At 38.6% G+C, this 17,217-nt stretch overlaps 1 protein-coding gene across 8 annotated transcripts in view; it reads right to left on the bottom strand.

Annotated features, from left to right (window-relative positions):
• OTUD7B (OTU deubiquitinase 7B) overlaps positions 1-17,217 on the bottom strand; it is a 49,647-nt gene that overhangs the window by 23,321 nt on the left and 9,109 nt on the right. For 7 of the 8 annotated variants that reach the window (XM_032464375.1, XM_032464377.1, XM_032464374.1 and 4 more), the window contains one exon: positions 9,958-10,159. The exons of the other annotated variant lie outside the window; for it this stretch is intronic. The gene's annotated coding sequence lies outside the window, so the exon portion shown is untranslated. The remainder of the gene's footprint in view (positions 1-9,957; positions 10,160-17,217) is intronic. 8 annotated transcript variants of the gene reach the window in all.

The raw sequence follows: 17,217 nt of genomic DNA, 5'->3' as shown, positions 1-17,217 counted from the left end.
AAACTGATAGCTAAAACGACTTCAAATAAAACAATCTGCTATTATGCAAAGCAAAGTGACGATCCCAAAGGTTCAAAACAAAGGTCAATCTTTGTCCGCCAACTTCATGAAACCAGGAAACCTGGCTTTCTCCGCCCAGGACAAATGACTTGCCAAGTAAGTTCACCTGAAAAAGATCTCTTCTTTCAGGCGTGACTCTGGCAGAAATTGTGTCCCTGACCTGTCAGCCTGGCACCAATCCACATTCCTCTGAAGTTAGCAGTCCCGGCTGAAGAAGCAGTAACGGAGTGAGGAACAATCTCTCACCAAGATCTGCCACTTCAGACAGGTTTACAGTTCTCTGCAGAAGAGGACTTGTTCATGAAGTCACCAGGCACATCTGCCCCACCACAACCATCAGTGCCCAGCTTTGCGGGAAGGCCAAAAGTAGAGTTCTCAAAGGTAATGGGGTGGCTCAAGTGACTGTCTCTTCAGAAACATCTCCTCCTAAACAACATAGACTCTAAGGGAGGCTCTCAGGTACTTTTCCATCACACCTCCCCTGGCCCCAGGACACAGGCTGTTTAGTGGTATTATCAGATCCTGATTTTCTGCAGTCTTTAAAAATATTAAGGCAAATAAACAGCAGTGGTTTGTGGGTCATGAAACCAGTAAGTCACTAACTTAAAAACTTCACAGAATTCTTGTGTGTGTAAGAGAGGCGGCAAATTAGAAAGTACTCTCCCTTGCACTGTTCCAGGAGTATAAGAGGTCGTGAGTATAGCGACTTGTTTTACTCGCATTTGTAGCCCCCGTATCTAGCACGGCATCCACAGCACCGTAGCCAGTCAATAAGCACCTGATGAATAAATGACTGAATGACTAACTGAACCTCCATGTCACCCACCACCAGACCAATCAGTGTGAGGCTTAACTCAGCAGATCAGAAATTCAAAGGTACTTCACACCTCACATCAGCCCTCTGTTTCTAATGGTCTGTGCTGGTCCCAATCCACCTCTGGAAGTTTAGAAACTCTCCTTTCTAGACAGACATCAATCATATCATCACTACTTCTACCACCCTCATATCATATGATTTTTACCTTCACCTCTATATATTATTAGCTGGGTGACTTTGGTCAACTTACTTACAGGGTTTCAGTTGCCTCCTGTATATCCTAGACTTGGATTTGATGACTTCTAAGATCCTTTCCAGGTTTAAAACATGAACTTCTTCCGTTCACTACAGCCTCATTAACTATGATCCTTACATTCTCGTTTCATGTACATATTATCAAAGTCTAATTTACTTCCATTTCAATATCACAATTGTCAGAAAAGACTACCAATACATAAAGAACTTTGGGCCTAAGATACCTCAAATTCAGAACGTTAAGTTATAAAATAAATTAGTTCCTTGCATACAATACTTAAGAATTAAATTCCTTCAGAACTCAGAGATGAATGAGTAGTTTCTTCTGCCTCTAATACAGACAAGAATGCCTTCCTCGAGCTCATTTTAGTCACCATCTTTGGTCACAGGAGATGGTAGCAACCCAAATAACCTAACACATGAATAATCCAAAACCAAGAGCACAGCTGCAAAATGAATTTCAATCTTCTCTCTTAAAAACATGCAGAGTTACTTAAAGCCGCTTTAATAACTGAAAGAATGTGGGAAATACACAATAAGCACACAAACAGCAATCAACAAAAAGGTGCTCAGCAGAAGAGAGAAGAGCTGATTAAGCCACAGGCATCCAGGCAACTTCCCAGCCAGATACAGGCTTCTGAGTGAGAGAGGCCAACGAAAACCATCATCCCAACTGTACCCTACTGCCTCCCTAGGGGCTAGGTCATTACTGGTTCCCAGAACTGCACTGACTCTCACCCATTTAATTCTTTCATCATAGGAAAGGGCTGTGCCTGTGATGTTTATTGAAGACCTGCCTTATGTTTTTCTCAGTTCAAATCCCTACCATCTTCCCAAGCACCAACCTGCACAATCCATCAACATTTCTGCCTTAGAGTTTCATTATCTCGTCAAATGCAAAAAGACCTCTCTCCACTCCAACAACTCAGCCCTGGACCCTGCCATCCTCTGAAACCATCCACCTCTAAATCTTCAATTCCCAACGTCTTACTCTGGCTACAATCTCATCTCCTTCCAGCTTTTGATCTCTACTACTAAATTCGTTCTCTCACCTCAGGCATCCACAACTCAGACTGAGGCATCCAACTCCTTAACTATCTTATTCATTAATTCAACAAAAATTCATGGAGTGCCTACTGTGGGTGAGGCACTGTGGTCAGGATTAGGAACACAACTGTGAACTAGACGTAATCTTATTCCTCACAAAGCTTCTATTATGGAGGAAAAAACACAAAATTTCACCAACAATTATAATTTATTATAATTATAATAAAGAAATACTGGGGGGAGGAATGTTACATCTTAAAGGGAGTCAGGAAACGATTTCACAAAGAAGCGATATTACATCTAAGAACTGAAGAATGAGTAAGAATTGAAGACACAAATTGGGAAAGAAAGAATGCTCTGAGCAGAGGAAACATCAACACTCCGTGGTAGAGAGGAACACAGAGGTGAAAATGGTGCAAGATGAAGATGAAGAGAGGGGCTAGTGGACCCTATATTAAAGACTGAGATTTTATCCTAAAAGTAGTAAGAAGCCATTGAAGGGCTGTAGGCAGGGATAGGGAACGATCAGATTTAAATTATTGAAAGATCACCCTGGTTGCAGCGAGAATAGTTTGTAGGGAGCACAAGTCGATTTAGGGATAAGTTTAGAAAACTACTGCATAAGAGATGATGGTGAGCTGGATGAGGATGAGAGCTGAGAAGACTGAGAAAAATGGATAGATTCCACCTTGTCCCTTCTTGTCTACCTGAACATAAACCCAGGGAGTGATCACGTTAATTATTTTCCAGTAAAAACCTAGTTCCTTTATCCTTCCGTTTCATCTGCCCAGCCTGGATGAACCCTGCACTCAATTTCTCTGCTACTAAATGGGGCTACTGAGCAAGACAAGTTCACGTAATACATGGTACCCTGTCTCATTCCTTTCAATGAAACACTGCTGTCTTTTGCTTGACTTTGGTACCTAACCGGTCTCCTCAGCTACTATGCCATACTTTGACCATTCTCCTTGAGCATCCTACTAAACCCTTATCACCTCCCTTACTCCTGTTAGATGACCTTGCCTCTGACTTCACAGAAAAAACTACAAAACAAAGCAAGAGGAGTTCCTTCAGGTTTCCTCCCCTGTTCTACCTGCTGGCTGCTCTTCTCTTCTTCCCTGAAAAGCTCCTCACAACACACCACAGTCTGCTGCTTTCTCACCTTCCGTGCAGTCTCAACCTACCAAAATGGGCTTCTACAGAAAGACAACGGCACCGACTTACAGACAAGATCATCCTCCTCCTCCTTACTGCTTATCTAAAGCACCTCTTTGTAGCATTTGTTACATACTGACCACTCTTCCTGCCTCTCTGGCTCTGGGTCTTGGTCACGTTTGTGGGCTCCTCCTTCTGTGCCTACACCAAAGTTTAGTTCACCCACACTTCTAACCTCAGGCCTTCCATCTTCTCATTTTATATCATCCCCGTGAGGAAATTCATTTACGCCCCTGAGCACCCAAACACTGATGAGTCAAAATGCATCCACAGCCCCCAGCTCTTTCCAACTCACCTGGGCATCCCACAGACACTTCAAACTCAGCACATAAAATATGAGCCCTTTCTTCATCTCTGTCCCCCACCCTTTCAAGCTGTTCTTCCAGTACTGCCTGTTCTAGCACCCACCCCCCTATCACTCAAGTCACAAGCCTGGGAGCATCACTGGACTTCTCTCTTGCTTTATGCTTCACTCACAAATAGTCTCTGACTAAGGTTTACTAATTTCACCTTAAAAAATTCTCAAATTCATCCAACACCTTCCACAGGCTCCTTCCTCTCTCCAGCCATTATTTCTTATTATTTATTTCTTATTTCTTCTTTCTTCTTTCTTTAAGGCAAGTCTAAAACAGTGGTCATCTCAAAGACATCTGCTTAAGATTGTTATATGATCTTATTTGCAACAGATTTCTCTTCCTAAATGAGTTAAGCTCAGATTAATATTAAAATCATTCTGTGTGCTCTGAGTTCCCAATTATTTAGTAACAGAGAAAAGTGACTCAAAATTAAATATCAATTGTAGACAATAGAGCTATGTTAAAATGCGTGAGAAACTACTGACCCTGCATTCTCTTGTCTATATCATCCCCCAAAGTGTCCACATTCTCACACTATCCCCACTCTCCCAGTTCCACTGATGCATTACAGCTGGGTCTGAGTGCTCTCCAACTCCTCCCAAAACTCATTGGAAAACCACAACATTCAAGACTGTCAAGAATTTTCAAAGGTCAGAGACTCCTCCACGTCTATGATGTCAGTCCCAAGGAATCCAGACAGGAGAAAGACAAGGGACAGAAACCCTTAGAATTTCACACAATTTTTGATTTGGTGGGTGGGAGAGATGAAAGACTGTCTTGGCAGATTGTTTTTAGTTAAAATGCGTCCTTCCAAGAAACAAAATATAGCCTTAGAAAAAAGAGAATTGACCAAATTCCATACTAAAAAGACCTACATATCACTAAATGTTACAACCCAGAGATAAGATGGGTCTAAAAGGAAGAAAAGAAGGAAAAGGAAGCAATATGTGTTACAGTATTAGACATTATTTCATTTAAACTTCCAAACAACTCTAAGAGGTGTGTTTGTATTGTTAACCCCACACTGTAGATGCAGATGAAAAAGCTCACAAAGGTTAGATAATCTACCCAAAGGTCACACAAGTAATAAGCGGTAGAACCAGGATTGTTATGAGTCCAGCCTCTCTGACTCCCAAGACCACTCACCCTCGACCACACTTACTCCAGGGAGGAGGACTGAGGAAACACAGGCAGTCCACCCACGTGGAAGTCCACCCTCTCTGCCTCAACTCCTTTCAGCTCCACCTGGACAGAGAATAGGCTCTGGGTTCATCCAGATCTGGGTTCAAATCCCCAGTCTACTACTAGCAGCTGTGCAAGCATGGCTAAGTGATGTAACCATTTTGTGCCTCTGTTCCTTCATGTACAAAATGGGGGAAATATTGACATTTCAGACCTCTTGTTAGGATTAAATAACTAAGATATGAAAAGCCTTTAGGGCAGTGCCTAGCACACAATAAGTCCTCAAAAAACGTCAGTTGCCTTCTTTGTACCTAACTTCCTCCCACACGCTCCACCTCACTCCACTGGTCCCCAACACAAGCCTCTGTATCCTTCCTTCAGAAGCTCCCTCTACTCCTCCCAACAAAAACCCTCCAGTCCTACAACCATTTCCAAAACACAGTCTTCACACGTACACACAGTACCTGGTCTAGCATTCCCATTCCAGTGTCTTTCAACTCCTTAAGCCCTCAAGAAAATATCATTAAGGGACTCCCTTTATTGGATCTTCCACCAGATGGTCCCTCAAAAACAACAGCAAAAGAAAAATGTCTGTCTTCTCCAAGATGTACAGACACAGCTAAATAACTCATTCATCCTCAAATCTCCAGGAACAGCAATTTCACACATATTTACCGAAATTCTAATGCCCTAATCTACCAGTCCTACGTCCCCACCCTTATCCCTTACTACTTCACTCAATCCAGATTCAAAGTTTTTTTTTATAATATCCACTTAATCTCTTGCATGATGTCTAGTTCTTGGATTTGGAAAGAAATGTTTACATCCATTCCTACTCACCCTGCGTAATTTTAGGATATTTTCTACCTTCATTACAGTATACACTCAAGGAATGTTTTATTTTCTCCCCCTAAAACAAACTTAAGAGAAGAAAACTCAACCCAATCACATAACTTACCATTCCCAAAACAGTTGATTAGTAAACCTCACGTTACTGTGGATACACATTAGGAAGGACTCAGGAATGGGCCCCCGGCTTCATCACTACCACTGGGATGTGTATGTGTCAGACCAATAGTGAACTATTTTTTCAAGAATTTCTAGTTTTTTTATCAGGCCTACAAACAGCAAAATGAATTTCTAAGAGACAAATCCCATTAACAGCCAAATGCTAACATGCAGACGAGGAAGAAGCTCACAGAGAACTCCTTAAGAACTGGCATTTGTCTTTTCAGTGCTACTGAAAAAGGCACCCTGAATTATAGTTATTTGGGAAATTTATTAATTTGGAAGGCTTGTACAATGGAAGTGACCTTTGGAAAAATAAGAGCAGAGAAAGTCTATTATTATAATATTGGCACAACAAGAGTAACTTGAATAGAAACAGAAATCATGTTAATTTTTTGGTTTTTTAGAGCCAGACCAGCATGTTTATTTGCCACACACAGCAAATTTTTCCTTTTTCCTTTCAACTAGAGTCAAGGATAGCTCAAGGTTTGATTCTCAACAAATTCAACTTTTAAAAGAACAGCCTGTAAAAACGTAAGTTCTACTTGAGCCCTTAAAAACATTCTGATTGCTGAACATTTGACATGAGAGAAAAATAAATACTACAGATCAACAGAGGCTAGTCTAACAGCAAAACACGCTGCTTCTCTAGAATCAACCCTCAAATATTCAAATAGCTGACAACCTTCTCTCCGCTTCTTGATCCTTAACTATTGGTCATTTCACTGTCAATTACAGAACTTCCATTCAAGGGAAGAAATAGTGGAAGGGAAAAAACTCCAATTACTGTACTATCTGTGATTAGTTATCCACAGGAAATTAATTCACTTTGTAAATTTCTTCTGATAAATTAACTTTCTTCAGCATACAACTACTAATTTTTTTAAAACCTCAATTAGAAAAAGAAATCGGCCTTTAATAAAATGATATAACCCATTTCAAAGAAAGATTTTTTTTATTACTACTATTACTTTTTTAAAATTCTCCATCTGCAAATTCCACTATTCCATCTTTCCTGGCTACATCTATACCTCATTTGAACTTCCACAGGCACAGTGTATGGAACATTCACTGGCACTTGCTGTCATCATATACTGCCTTGTCATATTAGTTGGCCTTCCAATATGACTATGAGTCATTCATTTAAAATTCACCAAGCTGGGTCCGTCACAGCCTGGGGATACAATGAAGAAGAGAGGCCATGGTCCTACCTTCAAGGCACTCCAGTCTGGTGGGAGAAATCTAAACATCTTTTAAGTGCCCAGTCGGGTAGGAAGAGGGGTAAAGAGCAATGGACCCAACCTGGATGGGTTAGAGACTCAAACTGAGTCTTTTTTTTTTCATGCTTTGCACTTTGATGTATTTTTTTTTAATTAAAGTATAGACACTTTACAATGTTGTGTTAATTTCTGGTGTACAGCACAGTGATTATGTTATTTATCTATATACATATATGTATATTCTTTTTCATATTCTTTTTCATTATAGGCCATTATAAGGTATTGAATACAGTTCCCTGTGCTGTACAGTAGAACCTTGTTGTTTGTCTATTTTCAGACTGAGTCTTTAGGATGTGTAAGAGCTCACAGGCTAGAGGACAAGATGCATTCTACGTAGAATTAAGATCCTGGAGGTTGGCACTCTTTCTTCTGTACCTTTAAAAATTCTAAACAACAAACTGCTTGGCACATAGTAGATGCCTAGCAAATATCTATGGCTCTAAGTTATTCATGGTAGTCTGTGTATGTGGGTAATTAAGAGCTAATCTGTACCTAAAACAGGATTGTGAATTTTTTAGGGATTTCAGATGCCACCATTCAACCCATAGATATGCATAAGCAAGGTCTATATGAATATATTCGTACAGTGTTTGTTCACTAAGAATAGCTTCTCTTCTCCCATAATTTTGTCTTGTTTTGTTTTTAAAGCACTTTTCACAAATATGGCCTCATTCAATAAAAATTTTAGTAATTAAATACCCTTTCAGGTTTTAATCCCCTCTTTTCTGATGGTAAACACATACACAGAAGCTTACAAAGCTTAAATGATACCCAGATAGCAAAGAGCTTGGACCTATGTATTCTGAATTTGAATATAGGGTTCGTATCAGTTCTCTAGAAATTTATAGCAAAATAAAACCAGTCTAGCCGTGCAAAGTCCACAGGCTGAAGAACACTTTAATATTTTGCTTTTTAAAATACTACCTAGGTTCACCCACGCTGTCTACCAACCACCACTAGTCTCCCGCCACCCTCCATCAACCCCACTAAAATTTCTACTTTCAGGTTAGAGTTAAGAAGCAAAAACTCCAACCCAGGGTATCCTGAGTATTATTTGTGTCTCTTTCATTTGTATATGTTGTGCCTTTTGTGTTATTAATTTCTCTTTTAAAAACCAACCAAGCCTCTTATACTTAGGCACATAAAATTAGTTACCAGCATATAACACAATGACAAGCCCAGTCTACCTGGGAATACAGGCGATATGCTTCTATTATTTACATAATTAACATTTCACATTTGGGGCTTATGTGGAACAAGGCTGCTGGTAAGGAACAGAAAGTCAGTCAGTTTTCCTTGTTTGACACTTTAGAATTACAGACTTTAGAACTAGGACATCAGAGATCATTTTATTCCATACCCTCAAGTTACAGATGAGAGCACTGAGAACCAGGTGAGTGAGATTAAGTGACTTGCCCAAAGTCACAGAGCTAACTGGTGAGAAAACTGTCTGTAGAACAGAAATCTGTTAACTCTCATTGCAGTAATCTTCATTTGACTTCACATATATTGATAACTTCAATTCTCCACGTAATCCACTTTGTGGATTTAGCTATGAAAACTGCCTTTCCTCCTGATACCCAGCCACATCTCTTACTTCTACAGAGGTGCATCAAAGAAAGACGCATACTTAGGAAATTTAATCACCTAACCAAACCACAGTAAAGAAGGGAAATCATCTGTAAAAAAAAACCTTGAAGGCATGTTCAAATCAAATCACTTTTGTTTTGCTTGTCACCACTAAACGTATAAACTGGATTTGAAAATACTGTATTTTTCTAGACATATCTCTAAAGTCTGAAGTTTCATAAAATTTAAGTTTTATTTTTTTTTACATATACACACTCATTGTCACATTTTTTTCTCTGTGAAAAATTTAAGTTTTATAAAATTATAAAATTATGGGTGACAAGGAGAGATTTCTCTTTTTCTTTTCTATTGATAGCTTGAAGCTATAATATACTTCTCATACGCTATCAAGAAATCATAGTAAGAACTAAATTTTGAACAGAATAAAATACAAAATAAAAACCAAGAGAGAACTAAAGCACCAGCTTTTAGCATATGACTTCTCGTTGTCCGAAGTGTAAAATGCCCAGGAAGCATCAAAGCAGTCACCTTCCCCACATTCACATTTACTCATGTTTACTTGTGGGAAAGCTACATTTCTTCTTCCTCTCAGGACAGGCCACCAACACCACAGTAGCACCGAGGTCCCGCAATTCTCCCCAATGGAAACTTTAACCTCCTGACTCAGTCATTCAATAAGCACTTATTAAGGACCCACTCAGTGCCAGGCAGTCTGCTAAGTGAAGGGGACAGATCATGCATCAACTAATAAGTCATCATTCTTGCCTCCCAGAAGTTTATCTAATGGGCTAGTTCCAGAGAAAACCCCAAGACGGGTATCAGCTAACTTCCTTTATTCAACAAAGATTTACTGAGTGCCAGGCACCAGAGACAGAAAAAGATGCCAAGGAAATTTTCAGAAGTAAGAGGTCTTTTCAAAATTTACTAAACAACTTTGCTCTTTTGGATTATTAAAATCACATGTTCTCCAGGAATGCCAAACATCAGAAGTTGATGGTAAAGGCTTTTGATGATACTACATAATTTTGGTCAAAAGCACTGTTTCCTCAAACTTTCTACTTTCGGAAGCCAGGGATACTATCCTGAACTGATATAATTTTTGTTATTTATTATAAGACCCGTAATATAGAAACGTGGTTGATCTTACCAACAAACTGAGACGAGTTGTTTCCTATGTAGACAGATGCTTCCAGTAAAATGTACTATAAGCTTCTAAGGTCAAACAGGTGACAAATCCTGTTAAGTTTTCTTGCCATCACAGAGTACATCAAAGCAGCTTAGGCAGCCCTTCACAATGACACAGCACCAGGCCAAGTTTTCAGGGTGAGAGTCTCTGCTTTTCCTTCTCCCTTCCACAAAAAGTACAAAAGGTATCAGTTAGTACACAAGCCATCTGGCAAATATCACAGTGTCCTCTGAGTTTTTTCCTTGAAATTAATCCAGGAAACCGATCCTTGTCAGAATGAATCCTATCCCATTAACATATTTTTAATATTATTACTAGTAGTGGTGGTGGTGATCATAACTACTAGCTTTGCAGTTCACAAAATACTTTCAAGTATATTATCTTATTTACTGAAAAAATGGAGAAGGAATAAAAGGAAACATCATAGGCAACTATCGCAAATATCAAAAATCAAGCCCAGTTTGACTGGACTTGAAAGACAAGCATTTTCCTTCCCACCAAGGGGTCAAGAAGTTATTTCTATCAAAAAAGCATAGGACTGACTCTAGTAAAGCAAAATCACAAATTTCCCCTTAAATTATGCCCTTAAATGCTAGGCCTAATTGATTCAGTTTATAAATGTTAAGACCATAGTCTCAGCGAGAATCTGATATTATAAATCTTTGTTACCTCAATCCCTTTCCCAAATGCTTTACCCACATTTAAAGGCTCAACAAATGTTCTTCTAAAGAAGGAACACTTAATGAGGAAGCTGCCATAGAAAGACAAATTGACAATACTCAGCGTCCAAGTATCTTTTTAAGATTTAACAAATATTTACTGTGCACAAATCAAGTACCAAGCACAAGGCTAGACACATCACATAAATCATCTCATTAACCTCACGAGCCATGCCCAGATACCCCAATACTAAACAGTTCTAACACTTGCAGCCTTGATCCCACCTGATTAATCCCTAGAATTCAATTCCTGCTGGAACTCAGGTCTTCATTCTCACAGACTTAAGCATCTTTTAATGGTTTTTACTAGGTAAAGCTCAGTAAAAAATCCTTGTGCCTGTTTTTAAGTTCCTAACTCCAGAATAAACACCACTCATTCCAGATATGGCACACGGTGATAATGGCCATAATCAAGTATTGTCTTGGATCATCACACTTGCTAAAGAATAAACCTAGAATGCTAAAAAAAACCTGAATTTCAGGTGGGCAAAGGCACTGAATTTTTTTTAAACTGAAGTACAGTGAGTTACAATGTGTCTATTTCTGGTGTACAGCACAATGTCCCAGTCATGCATATACATATGTATATTAGTTTTCATATTCTTTTTCATTAAAGATTATTACAAGATATTGAATACAGTTCTCTGGGCTATACAGAAGAAATTCATTTCTTTTTTAAATCTATTTTTATATATAGTGGCTAAAATTTGCAAATCTCAAACTTCCAAATTTATCCCTTGCCACACCTTCTTTTCCCTGTTACCATAAGATTGTTTACTATGTCTGCGAGTCTGTTTCTGTTTTGTAGATGAGCTCATTAGTGTCCTCTTTTTTTCGTTTTTTTTTAGATTCCACATATGAGTGATATCATATGGTATTTTTCTCTTTCTGGCTTTCTTCACTTAGAATGACAATCTCCAGATCCTTCCATGTTGCTTCAAATAGCATTATTTTACTTTTTCTTATGGCTGAGTAGTATTCCATTGTATAAATATACCATAACTTCTTTATCCATTCATCTGTCGATGGACACTTAGGTTGTTTCCAAATCTTGGCTTTTGTATATAGTGCTGCTATGAACATTGGGCTATATGTATCTTTTCAGATTAAGAGTTCCTCTGGATACACGCCCAGGAGTGGTATTGCTGGATCATACGCTAAGTATCTTTTTAGTCTTTTTAAGGAATCTCCATACTGTTTTCCATAATGGCTGCACCAAACTACATTCCCACTAAAAGTGTAGGAGGGTTCCCTTTTCTCCATACCACCCTCTCCAGCATTTATCATTCATGAACTTTTTAATAATAGCCATTCTGACTGGTGTAAGGTGATACCTCACTGTAGTTTTGATTTGCATTTCTCTGATAATTAGCAATATTGAGCATTTTTTCATGTGCCTATTGGTCATTTGTATGAGAAGACATTGAATTTTAAGAGTCTTACCAACCTTGAAACTATTTTCTAGGCCTCTGAATACAGAGTCTTCTCTATTTGAATGAACTGTGGAAGGCAAGTTTGACCCAAGAGTCCCTACTCACATACTTATCAGAAAGAACCAAGGTGAAAAAAAAAAAATATTCCAACTGGCATGACCACATTACAATGTTAACAACACATTACTCATCATTGTGCTACAAGAAAGAACTTGCAAGGAAGCCAAGGAAATAAACAAAACTCTCCCAGTCCTCAAAGCACAAACACATCCAAATGCCAGAGCAGGTCACACTGTCCAGTTTACACCCAGGTATGAGTGGGTGCAGAGGGAGTGGGAAGGAGGGAGGAGGAAAAGCATCATTGTGCAGGTGTGCTTGCCAGCACCAAGGCAGATTTCTTTCTTAGATTCATCACGAAACTTTTTAAAAATAAATACTGGAGGAACCCACCTATTTTCATAATTTGATTTATTTGTGTAATTATAAAGAACATGCAGTATATGTAAATAGCATCATAATGTAATAATGATCACAGACATTCTCTTTGGAATCCATCAGATCTATACCTAAATTCTAGCTCTGTCACTTTCTTGCTATGTGACCTTGGGCAAATTGTTTAACTTCTCTGTGCCTTAGGAGGGACCTCATCTAATATTCACTGCGCTATCCCTCAGTACCTTAAACAGTGTCTAAATATTCTGGTTGAGTTAATAAATATTTTGGATGAATAATCTGCAAACAGATATAAGAATATCTGTCTAACTTATGGAATTTTTGTCCTTATTAAATGAGGTGATATATAAAGCACTTAGAATAATTCATGGTAGGATCCCACTGCTAAATAGTAAAGTTCTCTTCCCTTTATTCCCTAGCCAGGTCAGACGTTACAGAGGAGTCATAGCGAGGATTAAGATGGGATAAGAACAGTAGAAGCCAAGCACTGGAATGTTTACTACTAGAGACCTAGCATAAAATCCAGGAATATTTAATCTTGGCAGGTGAAATGATATAACAGTGCCAGTCCCTTATAGCAGATACTTAATAAGTGTTAGATGATCCAGAAAATGCTATTTTGGGTTTTCAGGTATCTGTTACAAGATAGATAAAAGCTTGGGAGAAAGGAAAAGAAAAGGAAAAAAGGGAGTGAGAATGAGTCACATCTTAAATAAACTTGACTACATATTTAAAAACCAAATAAAGGTTTTTTAGAAGGCTATTAAATTCTCTAAAAACATACCATTAGCAAAAACACTCCATTGATTCACAGTATTTACTGCCCTTTTAAGTAATCAGATCTGTGTAAGTAAATTGTTCTTAACTGCTGACAAAGTAAATAAGCTTGAAAGAAAATTTGGGTCCAAAACTCTTCTCCCTTTACTCCAAAAAGACTAATGGGGACTTTGAGGCTACTTCACCTACAGTTTGTGCCCAAAGCAACCTATCTACACGCAGAAGGAAGGACTATTTTATCTTCAAAATTGGGGGTCGGAGAGTATATGCAATTAAATTAAAAATTTGAAGGAATCTTTTCCCTTGACTATGAAGCACTGAAACTTAGAAGATTGCTCTAAGAAACCCAGGTAACTGTTTCACGATAAGCCTGACAGAAGTATACACATTTAGTATCTAAATATAAGGAAAATCTATGCAGAACTGAAACAGATTGTGGTTAAACCTCATCATAATGTGGTCTTCAACTTCCCATTTCACTTCCAGGCATTTGCTCTGTGTTTTTAACCACTCGATCCACCTCCCCTTAAGCAGTATGATACAGTAGAGAGAGAACTGAACAGTCGAATGCATGGGCTCTACACCAAGGTCTACTATCACAGGCATGCAAACTTACACCAGGCCCTCACTCTCTCTGTACTCAGTACTACCTGAGAGCGTCAGGCTAGACCCACTGCTTGCTTCTTCCAAGGTATCCCTTTGGAGAGCAGATGTCTCAGAGACCAACCAAACCCAGCTCCCCTTTTGCTATAACCCAGATTGAAAACATGCGCATTGTTCTTATCCATCCCTTTCCCATAAAAACAGTTACCAAACTCTATTTGTTTTTCTTTAAATCACTCGAATCACTCCTCTTTCTCCATTAAGCTCACTGGTACAGAAACTCTTCTCCCGGGACTATTTTAACAGTCCTCTAACTGCTCTGTCTTCCTCCATTTCACACCACACAGCTGAATCAATTTTCCTAAAATACTAATTTACACATACAGTTCCCTGGTCGGGAATTTTTCACTGTAAGGATAAACCAAACTCTTCTGCCTGAAATTTAAGGTCCTCTCCAATTTATCTAACTCAACTTTGTTACTCTCATTGCTCTCCTAGGTGAAACACTATGCGATGAACCGTCTGCTTGTTCCGTCCCCCAGACAAGATGGGCTCGGCTCACCGCTCTCACGCCTGAGTTTCCCGTCTGTGCTTCCCTAGTCCTCTCTCTTCTCTAGGGCCAAGATTACGCTGAGGGCAAAAGTTTTCCCTACTGAGTCCCTCTAAACTTCTGTATAACTCTAAATAGCTATACCCTTGCCCCGCCTCTTAGTACACATGGCTTTGTATTACTATTTATCTTTTTATTCAGTCTTTATAACTAATTAGTCAGTTCTTGGTGACTTTAACTCTTTCTATACCTGAGACCTAACTTTTCAGAGGGCAGATATCCAATAAAATGTTCGTTGTTGACGGTAACTACTACCTTGAACAAGCCATTTAAATATTCTGGGCCTCATTTTCTCACCTAGAAAACGATGACAATATGCAGTCTTTCCTTCCCGCTCTGAATGCTGGGTGCGAGTGAACATAATACTGTATATCCTGTACTTGTTTCTCCTATTTCTTTCTTTCCTAAATGTGTGTGTACATGTATATATATATAACTATGACCTATTTTAACCCAGAATATAAATTCCCAACGAGCCAATTCTCCTACTACTTATTTAGTTTATTTGCTGGGTAACACTTCCTTGGCATCTCCTTAGAGCAACTTGTCCAAATTCCAGTACACAGCAGGTGTTCAGAAGATAGGAATTTATAGTCCCAGCCAGGCAGCAAACATCAAGGGAAATTTATGTAATGATTTTTTTCAATCTTAATTTCCATAATGAGCTAGTATAAAACAAAAAAATTACAAAGATGATGTGAGAGAGAAGGAACTTAATGTTGTTAAAATGAGATGTCATCTTATGCCAAATAGCTAGGAATTGATCTTAGGCAACCAACAACACTAAGATGCAGCAAATATTAAGTCTAACTCTCAAATTCTATTTTCAGAATTCTGAGGAGTATGGGAAGTCTCTAGTCCTGGTCAGTAAACAGGGACCAAGTATTCTTCATATCAGATAAACTTGTCCTTAGTACTAAGAGAAAATTTCAGAAAATGAGGAGTCCAAACACTCACTAAGGTGAGCTCCCAATTCAAAAAAGATGAAAGCAAATACTCACAAAGGAACTTATAAGAGCAGGAAAGTTTTTAAACAGATGAGAACTTGGTGTCTAAAATATTTTGGTTAGCAGCATTGTATTTTCCCATTGTGTTGCCTCAGTTCCTCACATGGGCCTATCTTCATGTAAATATAAAGACTTACTAATTCTAAAGCTTCAGAAGAATTCTCTTCTTTTCCTTTGAAGTCAGTTATTAATGATTCAAAAGGCACCTAGTAGACCAACTCTTTTAAAATGAACCTGAGTTTTCAAAGAATTATTTTAGAACACAAAGCTGATATTTTCAAAGCTGACATCTATATATGATGTTTTCCAAGTAGGTATGTGGCCTGGATACAACTTTGTATAGTTAAGGTTCAAGGCTTATAAAGAATTCTAAGTCAGGTTTTGAAGGAAGAGAAGAAGTAGAACCTCTTTAAATTTTTATACCTATCCCTTTCTTCCATTCCTGTTCCTCAATCCTATTTATCACATCTGCTAACTCCCACTAGCTAACTTTGTTTCTTTGCTCCTTCCCCTGACTTCTGCATTCCTCTTCCCTCTTAAGAACTACCTTGGGGAACCACAAGGTAAAAATCTGGTGCCAGGAGCTAGGGATATTACCTTCTTCCCTATTAAGTCTCCAAATAAAATCAAGGGCAAAAAGCGACTTTCTCTTCATAGTTTTCCACCACCAGATCTCCCTTATCAAGACCACAGAGGAGACATGTCAGAGTCATTTACTCAAAGGAACTGTAAGCTCACTAAAACCAACTGGATTAATTATATGCACCTACTGACAGCAGAAGTTTTCACCTCAGGCTTATTTCCCAGGTACTCCCAGATACTCCAACTCACACATCTTCCCCCACCCTCACCATCCCCCCCAATATACTAAATGTGTGATAAAATAAGAACATTTTATCAAAAATTTGAGCTAAAATAACTACAAAAGAAAATCAGTTGCAAATTAAAGTTCAGAAATGTATTTTAGAATTACAAATAGATTTGGGATTATCCACTTCAAAAAGGTCTGTGATAATGTTCTTCAGAACCCCAAGAGGAAATCAAGACCCGACATATTAAGTTTAACCATATAAAACTGCTGATATTTGACTTATTTTATCTGTAAAATGGCAATTTCATTATAGTTAATTTCTTCCTAGTGGGAGAGAGAAGGGCTTCTGTGAGACTATTGGTACTACACATTTAGAATTAAAAGCTTAAAAATATTCTGCAATTTTTGGTCTCATCAAAAAAAAAAGTGCTGTTAAAAGCATATGCACATATATATGTACAAATGTATACATTAATTTGGCTTTCTTTTTTAGGGGCCAAAGAATTCCTGGTCCTCAACAGTATTTATTAAGTGAACAGGCAGGCTGCTTTTTCTCAAGGCCACTATAAATTTCCAGTGAAGGTGTCGAGACCTTGACGACAATAGCAGAATTTGATAGCTAGTGCAATGTGTCCGGCCGCAGGGGCACACTGCCTCAAATGCCACCGGGATCAACTCCCAGGAGTTTCCTCATTGGGATGATATCACCGATCAATTCCCGTTTCATTTCTCAGGGAATGTTTGCTCTCATCTCCTACAGGAAGTTAGTATTGACTGTGCTCAACATTTACGTGCATTTTTACATAAT

Source organism: Camelus ferus, chromosome 21 (assembly GCF_009834535.1).
Source record: "Camelus ferus isolate YT-003-E chromosome 21, BCGSAC_Cfer_1.0, whole genome shotgun sequence".
In the NCBI taxonomy this organism is placed as follows: domain Eukaryota; kingdom Metazoa; phylum Chordata; class Mammalia; order Artiodactyla; family Camelidae; genus Camelus; species Camelus ferus.
Note: the sequence above shows the minus strand (reverse complement) of the source record. Positions and strands in the feature narration are given on the sequence as shown.